Here is a 9897-nt window from a genome sequence, read left to right as displayed (position 1 = left end):
CTTTGCAGATGTAGAAAATAGAGTGAAAGCATCTGCAAATGCTGTTGAAATTTGCAATTTGCATTCTACGTGGCACTAAAATTGATAATGGTTGCAACAGCCTTCAGTGAATATGAATAATGTATTATTGTTTTTGTTTATATAAACAAAAAAACAATCTATACAGTTAATGGCTTTAAACAACGGACTAAAACATGACCTTCTAAATTCAAAATTAACCTCTCCCTCCGTCAAACAGCTGGAAAGTAGGAATTCAATTTCAGATCATTGTCTGCAATCAACGTAATGTTATGCTAGAGTTCTCACTGTTTGTGAAGCAAATTAATAATTAGATTCCAAAGGCACCATAAGCTGTTCTGATTCATAAGCTATACCTCAATATGTTTGTGAGTAAGATGTGATGTGTATTTTGCACGATGAATACAAATAAATTCTAAAACTGCATTTTTAATAAGTTTAGATTTATTGAGTCATGAATTTCTCTGATTGCCTTTGCCTGCAAACATACCACACTCTGTGTTTGCTATCAACTTCTAATATGCTGAAGGCACTGTGCTCGTTATCAAATTGCATTTGAAATTTTTGTTTTGTGATGATTAACTGAGGTCATATATCTCTAACCTGATTTGTTTAAAATATAATTTCAATGCAAGCAGTCAAAGAAGAAACTGTTTCCCATAAACATAAAAAAAAGTTCCGAGGTAGCACAGTGATCTAGGGCACCCAATTTCACCCTGCTCCTCGAGTTCATTTCAACCAAGACAAGAAGAATATCATCTTCAGTTTCTGATATCTGTTACAGCTCCTGGTTTAAAAAATTTGGGCAACATTGTTCTACATACTACTAACTACTTAGGTCTGGGGTCAGTTAGCTCAGTTGACTGGACAGCTGGTTTGTGATGCCAACAGCGCACCTTCAATTCCTGAACCAGTTGAAGTTATCCATGAAGGCCCCACCTTTTGAATCTTGCTCCTCAGCTGAGGTGTGGTGATCCTCAGGTTAAATCACCACCAGTCAGCTCTCTCTGTGTCTCAAAGCGGTTAGCAGACTTTGGTAACTTTCATCATAATGTCACCATTACACTGATTCAGTAATCCTACTTGGGGGAATAGAATTAAAAGTGGAGAAGTTGCACAGTTGTAGTAAGATGCTTTTTTGTCAGGTTGAGATATTAAGCATAGTTTCAGGGTGACTCTGGGTGAACTCTGCATTAAATGCATAAGAAAGCATGGAACGAGCCAAAAAGGCATTTGAATCAGCAAATGCTCACCTCGCCCAATCACTTTACAATTTCCTTCTCATAAGCTCAAGCCCAGAAAGAAGATGATCCTTGACTTTCAAAGCAATCAATGTGAACGTTCAAAAAATCAATCGATTTCCTGTACTTCCATTATTCAGCACAGACCAGGGGTGGGATTCTCCGACCCCCCGCCGGGTTGGAGAATGGCCGGGGAGCGACGTGAATCCCGCCCCGCCGCTCCGATGCCAGCTGTCGAGTTCTCCAGGACCGGTTTTTGGGCAGGTGCGGGGATCACGCTGCGCTGGTCGGGGGCCATTGGCAGCCGCCCTCCCGGCAATTCTCTGGGCCCCGATGGGCCGAGCGGCCACCCGTTTTCGGCCAGTCCTGCTGGCGTGAAATGGACATGGTCCATCACGGTGGGACCTGGCTTGTCAGCCGTCTAGCGGGGTCCTCGGAGGGGGCGTGGGGATCCGGCCCCTGGGGGGTCCTCCACGGTGGCCTGGCCCGCGATCAGGGCCCACCGATCTGCGGGCAGGCCTGTGCCGTGAGGGCACTTTTTCCCTCCGCGCTGGCCTCTGTAGGGCTCCGCCATGGCCGGCGTGGAGAACCCCACTGCGCATGCGCAAGAACAAGCCGGCGGTTCTGCGCATGTGCGGGACCACGGCGGCACTTCGGTGCTGGTTAGCGCGGCGCCAACCCCTCCGGCGCTGGACTAGCCCCCGGAAGTGCGGAGGATTCAGCAAATTCAGGGTGGCCCAACGCCAGGGTGGTTCGCGCTGCTCTTGGAGCCGGCGTCGGGCCATCGCGCCAATAATCCCGCCCCCCAGTTGTTTTCCATAGCTGGCAACATAGGTAACGTGGCATTATAGAATCATAGAATTCCTACAGTGCAGAAGGAGGCCATTTGGCCCATTGAGACTGCACTGACCCTTTGTAAGAACACCCTAACTAGGCTCACTCCCCTGCAACCCTATACCCCACCTAACCTTTGTACTATTCAGTATATTTCTGCATCTCTGTTCACAGCTTTCACTATAACCTTCAATCCCATTCCTATCCAGATGCTCATCGTTTTTTTTAAGTTCACAATCTTTAGCCTTGAGTGATGCTTGTTGATTCTGTACTGGTTCTCTTTTCACATTGCAAGATGAATAATTAGCTTCCATCATCACTCAGTATTTTAAAGACTTGCATAATGAACCCTTTTGAGCTTCATCTCCAGTCAGTCACTTGTAATAGTGTGGCTTCTTAAGAGATGGAGTCATTGCTGTTTTCCTTGTGATTTTCCTTACCATGAAACACTTGGAATTGACATTGAGTACCAATGAACTTATTTTGCGCTTATCAAGAATTACTGTGAGGGCTGGAACACATGCCTGTTTGGGGCATTTAATGTTGGTATCAAAAATGTATTTAATAGCACAGTCCAAATTGCTTCTACTCTGTGACAAACACATTCTTCAAACCTAACCTCAAAACAATGCCTTCTACAGTAATAGAAAGATATTACTCTATCACACATCTTTTTGCTCTATGGCGTGAGATTGCCAATTTGAGTGACATCCTAGACTTTGGGCTGTGGTTTGGAACTGCTGAAGTTAATTCATATAGGATCTTTACAACTGGATGATATGGAGGACTGTCATCCCATCAACTGGAAATAGATTAAAAGCTAGGTCCCATTGGTGATTAACAGTTTGCTAACACACTACATCAACTATTCCCTGAGGTAGAAAAAAAGTTAGATTCATCAAACGTCCCATGACCCTGCGTGCATTAAAAACATAAAAGGCCTTACTCTCTCTTCAGCCCAACCTCCGTCAAACACTTCTGAATTCTATTTCTGGACTAAAGCCTACTGCTAATATGTTGACTTCTACCAACCTATTCTTCCTGCCAATCGTGAACAGCAAAAAATGATTCAAGTGCAAATTTAGTTGATTTCTATTCACAGTAAACATAGCTGCATAGTGCATGCAAGTGGCTCACGCTTTTGGACTCTGGACTGGAGTCTTTCTTAGGCAGAGGGAGACAGTGAATGGTTAAAATGTACACAGAAAAGCTTTCAGGGAGGAGTTAAGATCAAACTGATCTCTGTTCTAATTTGCTTTGGCAGTCTGAGGAGCCTGATGGCAGGTGGAAACCCTGACCTAATGTGAACAGCAATACACTCTCCCCTGAGTATTATCAGCAAGTTCCTGCTGCCAGGGCCACAGGACAGCAGGTAAACAGCAAGGTTGATCAAGATAAAAATCACATTATTGCCAATGCATGACATTTGAATGTTTACATTAAGCAAACTATTTGATGACAATCTGAGTTTTTGTAATCTTAGTTTTGCAACTATACTACACAATAAATTCAAGACTTCATACTTTTCCCTTGTACAAGTGAGTAAATACTTTTGTTTTAGACTGCTGTGTCAGATAATTGCATGTTAGGGAATTCTCGCATAACATGATTACAATACATACATTTTCTGCAGATAAATAGAAAAGAAAATGAAAATTAAATCACATTTTTACAGGTCAAGGTTTGAAATGAATACTGATTAGCAAGATGGCAATACACAAAGAACAAAGAACAAAGAAAAGTACAGCACAAGAACAAGTCCTTCGGCCCTCCAAGCCTACGTCGACCATGCTGCCCGTCTAAACTAAAATCTTCTACACTTCCGGGATCCGTATTCCTCTATACACATCCTATTCATGTACTTGTCAAGATGCCCCTTAAATGTCACTATCGTCCCTGCTTCCACCACCTCCTCCGGCAGCGAGCTCCAGGCACACACTATCCTCTGTGTAAAAAACTTGCCTCGCACATCTCCTCCAAACCTTGCCCCTCGCACCTTAAACCTATGCCCCCTAGTAATTGACCCCTCTACCCTGGGAAAAAGTCTCTGACTATCCACTCTGTCTCTGCCCCTCATAATTTTGTAGACCTCTATCAGGTCGCCCCTCAACCTTCTTCAGTCCAGTGAGAACGAACCAAGTTTATTCAACCTCTCCTCATAGCTAATGCCCTCCATACCAGGCAACATCCTGGTAAATCTCTTCTTCATCCTCTCTAAAGCCTCCACATCCTTCTGGTAGTGTGGCGACCAGAATTGAAATCTATACTCCAATTGTGGCCTAACTAAGGTTCTATACAGCTGCAACATGACTTGCCAATTTTTATACTCAATGCCCCGGCCAATGAAGGCAAGCATGCCGTATGCTTTCTTGATTACCTTCTCCACCTGTGTTGCCCCTTTCAGTGACCTGTGGACCTGTACACCAAGATCTCTCTGACTGTCAATATTCTTGGGGGTTCTACCATTCACTGTATATTCCCTTCCTGTATTAGACTTTCCAAAATGCATCACCTCACATTTGTCCGAATTAAACTCCATCTGCCATCTCGCCGCCCAAGTCTCCAAATGATCTAAATCCTGCTGTATCCTCTGACAGTCCTCATCACTATCCGCAATTCCACCAACCTTTGTGTCATCCGCAAACTTACTAATCAGACCAGTTACATTTTCCTCCAAATCATTTATATATACTACGAACAGCAAAGGTCCCAGCACTGATCCCTGCGGAACACCACTAGTCACAGCTCGCCAATCAGAAAAGCACCCTTCCATTGCTACTCTCTGCCTTCTATGACCTAGCCAATTCTGTATCCATCTTGCCAGCTCACCTCTGATCCCATGTGACTTCTCCTTTTGTACCAGTCTGCCATGAGGGACGTTGTCAAAGGCCTTACTGTAGCTAGATAGACAACATCTACTGCCCTACCTGCATCAATCATCTTTGTGACCTCCTCGAAAAACTCTATCAAGTTAGCGAGACACGACCTCCCCTTCACAAAACCGTGCTGCCTCTCGCTAATACGACCCCTTTCTTCCAAATGGGAGTAGATCCTGTCTCGAATAATTCTCTCCAGTAATTTCCCTACCATTGACGTAAGGCTCACCGGCCTGTAGTTCCCTGGATTATCCTTGCTACCCTTCTTAAACAAAGGAACAACATGGGCTATTCTCCAGTCCTCCGGGACATCACCTGAAGACAGTGAGGATCCAAAGATTTCTGTCAAGGCCTCAGCAATTTCCTCTCTTGCCTCCTTCAGTATTCTGGGGTAGACCCCATCAGGCCCTGGGGACTTATCCACCTTAATATTTTTCAAGACTCCCAACATCTCGTCTTTTTGGATCTCAATGTGACCCAGGCTATCTACACACCCTTCTCCAGACTCAACATCCACCAATTCCTTCTCTTTGGTGAATACTGATGCAAAGTATTCATTTAGTACCTTGCCCATTTCCTCTGGCTCCACACATAGATTCCCTCCCCTGTCCTTCAGTGGGCCAACCCTTTCCCTGGGTACCCTCTTGCTTTTTATGTACGTTATGTACATTTGAAAATATTCCAGTCCAAGCAAATTAGAGGGAACACAAAATTATTTATATTGCCTATCATTTCAAAACGTCATCGAACGATTCTGAGCTTATTTTCTTTCTCAACGTAACTCGATACATTTCCATCATTGAGATGGGATTTCTCTGAGAATATATTTGTGTTTTCTGCAGTAAAACCGGTGTGGTATCCCCAGCAGCTCAGCAATGACTCAAGTCACCAGCAAAACATTGGCACCGGCTGGGGAACTGAAGTTATGCTCTGTGCAAGAGGCTTGTTTTCATCTGGAAAATACGATTCATATTCTACACATGTTGGTACAAGTAGCTAAAATCATCCAGGAGAAAAGGAGTCAAATGAAAGACAATACTTTGTCCTTTATGATGTTACCCATTATTACCATTAGTCACTTACATGTGAGGATACATTAAAATTTACGAGAGGAATGAGAAGGTAGCCGAAACTCTGTGAAGTATTAAGTGACAATTGTTATATTCTAAAATTGATCGATAGGCAGGATAAAATAGTCATTTACAAGTAATAGAAAACTGTGCGTGATAAAGAAAATAAGAAAATACAGCTGATGGGAAGTAAATGTAGTAAGCATCATGACCATGACTTTTTAAAGTTTTTGCACAATTTATAACGTTATACCTATCATGTGAAAATAACTGCAGATTCCATTCTTCACAACAATTAGTAATATTCTCTAGATATCAGTTTCAGGAGAGAGAAAGCCCTTTGTTTTGATTCCTTTCTGCTGCCTAAGGCTGTAGGTTCATGACGTGTTACTGCCCCCTAGTGATACCTTTTCATTACAGACTGCTCCAATCATCATGCCGATCAGTGAAAGAAACTTACTTGTTCAAAGATGCAATAAATGCACTGTTAACTGGTACAGAAAAGATCCTGGCGTTTTGCATTAAACACAACAACATACCCATCCCTTTTAACAGGTGTTTTGAGTTTAAACATTGGCGATTTCCCATTATAGGATCATGTTACTTCTTTTGCTCCACTCAATTTTGTATCAGCAAGATGGGATTACTCTGCTGCATTGCTTCAGTTGAATGATTTTGTACGTTCAGAATCAGGTATAGAAATTGTTGTGAAAGAGGTGATAGATGTTGCTTTTTTAAAATGAAAAGGCTGTCTCTTTGTATCTTTGTGCATAGTTAAACCTAATGCATGAGTGTGAAATATTCCCATCCGACAAGTCAGATTTGATGTTTAATGGGAAACTAGACCTTAAGGTGACAATTGTCAAAGGGCTTGGATCAGAACCTATTTCACCAAGCTAAATCTGGTCTGGTGTGGGCTACACGGTAGCACAGTGGTTAGCACTGTTGCTTCACAGCGCCAGGGCTCCAGGTTCAATTCCTGCTTGGGTCACTGTCTGTGCGGAGTCTGTACGTTCTCCCTGTGTCTGCATGGGTTTTCTCCAACAAGTCGAGAAAGACATGCTTGCTAGGTAATTTGGACATTCTGAAGTCTCTGTGTATTTGAACAGGCGACGGAGTGTGACAACTCGGGGATTTTCACAGTAACTTAATTGCAGTGTTAATGTAAGCCTACTTGTGACACTAATAAAGATTATTATTATTAGACTTATTTGGAAATTGACATTGAAAGTGACATTCATAAATTTGTCATGACATGAAAAGCAGGTCTTCAACTTTTGGGAAACTCACTGAGTTGTCTCATGTTCCTGAAGTATTAAACGATTCAAACCAATCTAATAGCAGTGAAAAAAGAAGTATCCTGAAAAAGGAACTTTGACCAAGATTCCTGCTTCCAATCGCCCATCAGTGGTCCCTGCTGGGAAGTGCAAATGTGTAAACATCAGGGAAGGACAGAATTGGGCAGATATCCCCGCTGTCTGATAGTCTCCTGATGGTCGATGTAGGCTCACACATGGAGAATGGCCACTTGGACGAGGTATTGGCTGCCAGTGGAGACTGAAAATATAATAACTATTACAATTATTTTGCATTCATGCAATTTTCTTAAGATTTAAATTGAAGGTTAATTCAGTTTTCATTTTCATAGAATTAGATCATAGAATTCACAGTGCAGAAGGAGGCCATTCAGCCCATCAAGTCTGCACCAGCTCTTGGAAAGAGCACCCTACCCAACCGCACACCTCCACCCTATCCCCATAACCCAGTAACCCCACCCAACACTAAGGGCAATTTTGGACACTAAGAGCAATTTATCATGGTCAATCCACCTAACCTGCACATGTTTGGACTGTGGGAGGAAACCGGAGCACCCGGAGGAAACCCACGCACACACGGGGAGAATGTGCAGACTCCGCACAGGCAGTGACCCAAGCCAGGAATTGAACCTGGGACCCTGGAGCTGTGAAGCAATTGTGCTAATCACTATGCTACCGTGCTGCCTACAAATTTATCTTAAGTTGCTCATGCCATTTCATTTAATAGCAAAAAAACTGCAGATGCTGTAAATCTAAAATAAAAACAGAAAATGCTGGAGAATCTCAGCAAGTCTGCAGCAGAAACAAATGGATTGTTGGTGTAAACTGTACTGTCAAGTAAATGAAATAATAAAAACAGGAAATGCTGGAAAAACCCACCAGTCTGGCAGCATCTGTGGAGAGAGAAACAGAGTTAACGTTTCAAGTCTGTTGTTCTCCTATTAATACATTCTGCTATCTTACCTTCATGACTTTATTAGCACTCCTTTTGCCATGCGTCCATGACTTCTTTGTCAATACCTCCTTAGCTCTGACCCATCCCTGTCATACCCTGCCTCACCTCCTCCATCCTCACTTCGCCAATGATCGAATCCACCACATTTCTGCCCTTCATCAGTCCTGAAGAACAGCCATACAGACACAAAACATTACGTCTGCTTCTCTCTACGCAGATGCTATCAAACCTGCTGGATTTTCCCAGCATTTTCTGTTTTTATTATTTCATTTGCTTGATAGTACCGTTTACAGCAACAACCTCACCCATTTATTTTAGAGGCGTATAAAGCTTCCCTTCACAATATTGGAGTTGAGCAACTTAACAAAATTTTAAAAAATCATTCCAGAACTAGAATTGACAGATAAACCACCCACAACACAACTCTGAAGGAATGCAAATCCTTCCTTGGGAACAAATACCTCAAATGAGAAATGTACAATTTCTGTCTTGCGCAGTTGGACACTCACAAACAAAACGAGGAGATTTACAGGGTGATAGCACGGTGGCGCAGTGAGTAGCACTGCTGCCTCACGGTGCTGAGGTCCCAGGTTCGATCCCGGCTGTGGGTCACTGTCCATGTGGAGTTTGCACATACTCCCTGTGTTTGCGTGGGTTTCACCCCCACAACCCAAGGGTGTGCAGGCTAGGTGGATTGACCACGCTAAATTGCTCCTTAATTGGAAAAAATGAATTGGGTACTCTAAATTTTTTTTTTTTTTAAAGATTTACAGAGTGATCCTGTCATTTGCAAAAGATGGAGTTGGGCAAACAAACCTGGATCGCAGAATTTACATGTGATATGGAACAACTAAATGAAGTTACTATAATTCCAGCTGACCACAGGCTGCTTTCCCCTTTGAGGGGGAGAGCTGAATGGTGGTGCTTTCTAACCTGAGGATCACCACACCTCGGGCAAGGTTGAGTCTTTATGAATAACCTCAGCCGGTACAGGAATTGAACCTGCACTGTCAGTCTCTGCCCTGCATCTTCCACCAGCTATCCAGCCAATTGAGCTAAATCAGCTCCCAACTAACTCATCAATAGCCAAAGTACAAAACATGTTTTATAACAATTGAGATTCCTGGCAGGATATGGTTAGAAACTTGTTTATGAAGGGTGTATATTCAAGAAGATCCTGGCTGACCTGGTTGTGGTTTCAGCTCCACTTTCCTGTCTGCTCCCCCATACTCCTTGCCTAACAATTCTGTCTTGAATAAATTTAAAAGCCCAGCCTCCCTACTTTCTAGGGAAGAGAATTCCACACACCTTTGGGAGAAAATAATAATTCTCCTCACCCTGTCTTAAAAGGAAGACCTCTTACTTTTAAACTATGCCTACCATTTTAGTCTCCCCGCAAGAGGAAACATAAAACCATAGGACGTAGTAGCATTCAGTCCATTGTGGCTGCTCCACCATTCAATGGGTTCATGACTGATCTGGCATGATAATCCTCAAACTCAAAACAGCACAGGAACAGGCCCTTCGGCCCTCCAAGCCTGTGCCGACCATGCTGCCCGTCTAACCTAAAACCTTCTGCACTTCCGG

The sequence above is a fragment of the Scyliorhinus torazame genome, chromosome 2 (assembly GCF_047496885.1).
Source record: "Scyliorhinus torazame isolate Kashiwa2021f chromosome 2, sScyTor2.1, whole genome shotgun sequence".
Lineage (NCBI taxonomy): Eukaryota > Metazoa > Chordata > Chondrichthyes > Carcharhiniformes > Scyliorhinidae > Scyliorhinus > Scyliorhinus torazame.
The sequence above is the reverse complement of the archived record's forward strand: the minus strand, read 5'-3'. Positions refer to the sequence as shown.